Genomic DNA, 6,964 nt, shown 5'->3' on the forward strand with positions numbered 1-6,964 from the left:
CCAGCTTCTAATTAGCTTTTCATATGTGAAATTATCGTCTATTCTTACATGTAGAATCTACTTTTTCTAGAATTGCTTCCTGTATGATTTCAGATTCAAGTTGGCCAGAAAAGGAACCTGCACCAACTTAGGAAAACAAGTAAAGCAATGATTATCACTCTGCTATCACTCTCATTTTAAAGTAATGGCTGTCACTCTGCCGGTCACTACAATCACATGTAGTGATGGACCGACTGACAGTGAGTGGCCCAGCAGTTTCCAGCTTGCACTTGGTCCCCGCTCTCAGCCCAGAATGTCGGGCTCATCTTTCTCGCTGTTGGTCCTGCTAACAATGCCAACCTCCGCCCCTCCCCAGGTGATTCACTGGGTCCCCAGAGGCAGGATCTATAAAGAAGCCACGGCCTCCTGTGAACCTCTCAGCAGTCCCCCTCTTCAGGGCTCCTCCTGGTGCCTGGACAGGCTTGCTCGCCCCGATTAGCTTCTTTTATCCCCTAACTCACTTTTCTGCATCTCTATTTTCCTGACTCCTTCCATGACCATGTAGGATTTGAGTCTCATAAATGCATCCTGATCCTGAAATTTGGACAGTGGCTCTGCCCCACTGACTGAGGTCTAACTGATATATACCACTGTCTAAACTAATCCCATTTGGACTTATTATTCTAGTCAATGACCCAGTTTCTTTTCTTTATTCTACTCATCACTATAACTATCTTATTGCTTGCTAATTGACTTTGTTGCTATCTGTCTCACCTAAATTCAGCATAAGCCCCATGTAGAGAGGAGTCTTGTTTTGCTCACTACTGTATCCTAAGCCCTCAGAATAGTTCCCAACACAGAGCCCTCACAAAGCACTCCATGGGTGGATGGATGAATTAATGGAAATAAAAACAACAGAAGCAATAAAAGTAGAGGAATCTGTGTCAATAAAAATATATTTTTCTGTTTGTTACTACTTCCCGTAAGAGAAGTTGGGTGACTTTTCAACATGTGTGGAAATGTTTGCAAGAGTCTAACCCAAAACATAGGCCATGTAACCTACACAAAACCCACTTTCAGGAACTGAGGACAAGAGTTATGTGCCCAAAAGCAATAGTCTGTCATTCCTTAGTGCAGCTGCAATGGCTTGCTTTGCAAAGGGGCCACTTCATACATGCATAATGCTGCCAAGAATATTTCCAGATCATATATCCACCCGAAGAATCATATATCCACCCAAGGAACCCATTGTGTGGATACTGCATGTCCACACAGTGGAACACTGTACAATCTAATACTACAAAATGAAACAGGACTGTGTGTTCTGATAAAGAGATGTTTCTAAGACATATTGTTAAATTAAAAAAATGTGAGTTATAGAGTAGTACATTCAACATAGTCCAATTGGTATAAAACAAACAAAACTATGACTAGAAAGAAATATTAAAGCATGTAAGTGAAATTGTTAATAGTAGGTATCTTTCTGGAGTTAAATAAAGTTGGGGTTCAGGAAGGGTGTTAAGTGTACACTACATACATCGCTTGAATATTTAACTAAAATATGTGTATAAGTGTACATCTTGTATAATTAATAGAGCAAACCAACATAAAAAGAAAAATGGTCATGACCAGTAGGGGTTCTTTTTAATAAAATTCCTCTTTATATAAAAGTTATCATATAAGAAACTCCCAATAAATTACACTTAGAAAAATGTATTTGCTCAAAACCAACATTACCCATGATCTCAACATTGAGATAGCAACTACAGAGATATTTAATTCTTTCCCAAATACGATAATACAGTACATTTGAAACAGGTGTTCCCCTCAATCGACAACATACAATTTATCCCTTTTTTTTTTTTCCAAGAATATTGCAGTTTGGGCTGGGGGCTGTAGCTCAGTCGTAGACTGCTTGCCTCACATGTGTGGGGTACTGGGTTCGATCCTCGGCACCACATAAAAATAAATAAATAAAGATTCTGTGTCCATCCACAACTAAGAAAATTTTTTTTAAAAAAGAATATAGTGGTTTGCCATTTACAATTTTTAACATATATTCTCATTTGACCCTCACAACAACCCTGTGAGGCAGGCAGCATAGATTCTTCTCATTTAACAGATGAGGAAAATGAATCTCAGAGCAGTTAAGTGCTATGCTTTATAGTTAGCAAATAGTTTGTCATAATGTCAATCTTTGGCCTAAAAATTCAGTGCCCAACTTCCCCTCATACTTGCCCTACCCACTTCACAGGGATAATGAAGATAAAGTGGATTCAAAACTAAAAAAATACTTTGAGGGGAAAAAGCATTATATGATTATACTCATCATTGCCCATGATATATGGCTCTTTCCTCTTCTCACTCCACTCTGTGCATGAACTGGAATTTTATATTACTTCTGTGTTCAACTCAGCAACTAAGTAAGGCAGGGTGATTGTGTGATCCTGTTTAAAGTTGTATCACTTACAACCAGGGTGAGTGCATTATTAAGCAAATTGAAAAACAGATGGGCTAATGTGCAACTAGGACCCAGCAAAGCAAGGCAATGTGATCAGACAGGCGTGATTGCATAGAAGGAAGACGTGGTGTCCGAGCTAGAATTGGCACACACGCAGTTAGCTAAGGCAGAGTGGTGGCGAAGAAGAGTTATTTGTTCTGCCTTATAGAAATAAGAGAAGATGATTCGTGGTGACCCAGGCAAAAGCATCTTGTCACACAGATCTCTCCAGCTGCCTAAAGAGAATATGAACATTGTCATCTTCATTGTCAATAATGACTCTATCTATGCTCATCCTGCATGAAACCAAGGAATACCTCCATGCCAATCTCCTTGGCTAAAATCCAACTAGTACCATTATTCCTAATCAGATTAATAGATTCCTTTTTAAGGTAATGAATTAGATGGTTGCTTAATTATTTTTCAGGATTTACTTTGGTTTCTTTTGCTTTAATACTCAAAGCAAGTTATACTGAGTTTTTATTGGTGGTTCTCAGTATATGTGTTTATAACAGTTAAAGCAGGATAGGTGAATTTAACATATTCAAAGTTTTATAGCATCTGTTCAGAAAAGATTATGTACTATACAAACCATTCAAGTCATACAAAACCATTTTGTCAGTGTCTTTTCAACGGAGAAGAATCCTATTTAGCACGCTCCTCCTCCTGAGGTGGTTCATACTGAGCAAGCTTTGCTTTCAGTTTTTTATTTTCTTCTCCAGTAGCTTCATATTTCTCTTTCATTTCTGCCAATTCTAAGCAGAGCAACTCTATTTCTGGATTTTCTGCAGTAGCAACTCCTAGGTGATGCTTTAAAAAATCCAAAGCACTATTAGGCTTCTCCGGCTCTTCACACAAGGCTACCAACACTTTGGTCAGTGTGTCCAGCACCCCAACTTCTCCAAATACCTCCAGAACTGCTCGCCCTTCTAATCGGCGACTTTGTAATGGGCCACAGTGACAGCGGCCGCGGCATTAGCTGGCGCTGGAGACCGTGACTGGTTACAATTTATCTTTAACTGTCAGTAAACATACAACTTCAACCGCTGCTCTTCACAGATCCCCTATCACTGACACAGGCTAGCTCACACTCGTTAACCCAGGAAAAACTCCCAAATCACCCACCTCCACCAACTCCCCACACACCAAGTCACTGAAATCCTAGATCGCTGACTCCACAGAAGAGCCCCCCTTGCAGGTTTCCTTGATCCCCCAAGTCACTGACCTCATGTCAGTCTGTCAACTGAACCCCTCTTTGGAGAAAACAGACCAGGATTAGTCAGGGGCAATCATGGTGGTCATAACTCAGGATGGCTGTGGTTGGGTCAAGCTGAATCCCTACTGGCATCTACTAATCCCCAGATTGAGTCTCAGACTATAAAAACTGATCCCCAGCAATTCTCCAACAGTTCGCTTCTCTAGCTGCTAAGGTGTGGGTGTTGTTTCTCCCTACCAAGTTTTACACACTGGGAGCATGGTCCCCGGGTGGGTGGAACCTTTAAGAGATGAGGTCTAGTGAAGAGTCATTAGGCCTACGGAGGGTGCTTCCACCAGTAGGAAGACAACCCAAGCATAGAACTCACAGAGCCACTCACTGTCCCCCGCCAGGCACCCCCAGTTCCTAATTCGCACATGCACTGACTACTTCTGGTCCCTTCCATCACTGAATTCCAGAAGTTCCTAGAATCACTGCATTCTGTATATCTCAACCAAATTCACATACACCAAATCACTGACCTCTACAGATGATCAATACCCAACTAAATAAAGATATCCCCAAACTCATCTCTCACGATTGCTAAAGCCCGTAGTTCTCTAACTTGCTAATTTCTGCAAAACAGCCCATTCCTTTATCTCCTACCAACATCCTCCCCCAGACTTGGACTTTTGAGCTCCATTAGCACACAGTCAGTGATTGACACTCACCACCCTCAATAGTTGATTCCTCTTCCAGCCTCCTCTCAGATCCTCCCAAAGACACCCCAAGGATTTCCCAGTCTTAGTCCCCTTCCAAGATGCTCAGATTCTCAGAATCCTTAAAATCATTGGTCAAATTTCAGACTTCTTCCAATACCAAACCCTCATGTCAATACTTCCAAATATGCCTCTGCACTCCAGGCCCTGATCTCAGCCACCCCTAGTTTCAGATCTTCTTCTACCTTAGAACCTCCAGGGAAGCCCTTCTATCTCAGATCTCCAGACTTCCTCCATCTGATTTTACCAAAGAGGCTCCTGAATGTAACCCCAAAGAATAGCCCTCTCCTTTTCCCCAAGAATACCTTTCACCTCAGATTTCTCTAATCTCACACCCTTCCAGAGATCTCCAACTTCAGATGCAGACGGTTTGATCTCAACTAACTAGAACATGATGACCGTGGAGAGAGGTCAAGTTGTAGGTCAAGAGCCAGCCTGATGTGCTATCTCTACACAAGCTCATTTACTATCAACCATAGCCATTTACTATCCACCTCCATATCTGACCTAACAGACTCTTGACACTCTTGCAACATATTGCTAAACCTCACAGACCTCTAGCCTCTACCAACCCTAAAGGTAAGAATTTGATAAAGCTAGCTGAATCCTAGAGAAGAGACTTCCCTTCTTGATCAAGACAAACTCTAAATCCAGAAAAAAAGGTTTCTCCGCCTTTCTGTGGCCCTCCTGTCTGATGATGACCACACCTATGTCTTTTGGAAAAACATTGATTCAGGATTCTCTTCTGTTCTGTGACTATAAAAGTTCTTGTAAACTATTCTACAGTGGTACGTGTCATCATTCAGGTTAATTTTTTTTAACTATTTATTTACTTTTGGTACCTGGGATTGAACCCAAGGGTGCTTAACCACTGAGCCACATCCCCAACCATTTTTATTTTTTATCTTGAGACAGGGTCTCTCTAAATGACTTAGCCCCTTGCTAAATTGCTGAGGCTGGCTTAGAACTTGCACCCCTGGGATTACAGGTGTTCAACACAGTACCCAGCCTCGGGGCAATTTGAAATCATGTTCCCAGACCATGGTCCCTCATACGTGGCTCAGAATAAGCTGTTTTCTTGTTTGCCTTCAAGCAGAATTGTTTTATGTGCACACTCCTATCCAGGATCTTCAGAACTGAACTTACATCAGATCCACTTAAACCACTTCAAAGAACCCATGCCAGGCAATTCACAGTGGCACAAACCTGTGACTCCAGCTCCCAAGTCAGGAGGATCACAAGTTTGAGGCCAATCTGGGTAATTTGGTGAGACCCTCTCAAAAAAAAAAAAAAAAAAAAAAAAAAGGCAGGGGATGTAGCTCAGTGGTAGAGCACCCTGGGTTCAGTGTAAGAAAAAGAAATTCCAAGAATTACCAAACTTTGCAGACACCCGCAGGAGAAGACACACCTGTTTCCTTGTCACTACGGATCACGATCTCAACAGCAAATATTCCCCAATCATTGGCTCTCACTGTAACACCCACAGATTAAAAATCCCCACACCTCCCAAGTTCCCAATTTCTGGGCTAAGGATGTGGTTCAGTGGCAAAGTGCTTGCCCAGCAGGTGGGAGGCCCTGGGATGGACCCTAGCACCGCAGAAACAAAAATCCCCTATTGCTGACACGGATGCCCCAGGCCACACGCATCTGTATGTCCATGCTCACAGGCTGTCCAGCACCCTGATCCTGTTTCTAGGACACCACCCCCCTGCGCCCCAGGACCACCTCAGCCTAACCAGACTCCGAATGCAAGCAGCACGTGACCACCGAGGGGCTTTGGAGGCCCCACTGGCCTCCACGTCAGCCGCGCACACCCCTTGGCAGCCTGCTGACTGGTGAGCTGCAGATCGGCCCCTGCCCTCCCGGTCCCTGGTCCATCCTCGTTGCCGGGGTTCTTAGGGCACAGCCACCTTGGGGGTGGGATCTGCCAGTGCCTCCGCGCCCACTCTCTCCCCAGCACCTCCATTTCGAGGCCAGACCGTACTTTTCCCCACCCAAACTGCGAGATGGCTGCAATGACTGGAGGGGAGAAAGACTAAGCACCCCAGAAATAGTCCGGTTTCAACCGCGCAGGGGAGAGTGTGCTGTTAACAAAGATGCACCAATTATTTTCAATAATTTTCAGCAATTTTCTGAGACCTTTGGGTATTTTCCTCTTTTGATAAAAGTTGGTAAAGTGGTCAACTGAGAGAATGATAAAAGAGTTGTAAAATATAACCAGTGGCTATCCAGTGCCCTGCTGTGATTTCTTTTGTCCCTGGAGTAAGATAGTCCAATTTCACAATGGGAGTGAATCTCATTTTATTCTCACACTGCTTTTGGCTAGTTCTTGGGGGAAGGGGGAAGTATTTTTTTTTATCATTATTAAAAAAAAAAATACCACCACCACCAAAACAAAACCTTTGTTGTGAAACAGCTAAAGCAGGATTTTTGACATGCCGCATAGTCAGGGTCTTACCGTTCCTTTACTCATTACTTGCCATGTGTTCATTGAGGTCCTGCTTTGTGCCA

General features: G+C 43.0%; 1 pseudogene; it reads right to left on the minus strand.

Moving 5' to 3' along the window:
* Positions 1–3,091: 3,091 nt before the first annotated feature.
* Positions 3,092–6,419, minus strand: LOC124964051 (c-Myc-binding protein-like; annotated as a pseudogene).
* Positions 6,420–6,964: the final 545 nt, after the last annotated feature.

Source organism: Sciurus carolinensis, chromosome 14 (genome assembly GCF_902686445.1).
Source record: "Sciurus carolinensis chromosome 14, mSciCar1.2, whole genome shotgun sequence".
Taxonomy (NCBI): domain Eukaryota; kingdom Metazoa; phylum Chordata; class Mammalia; order Rodentia; family Sciuridae; genus Sciurus; species Sciurus carolinensis.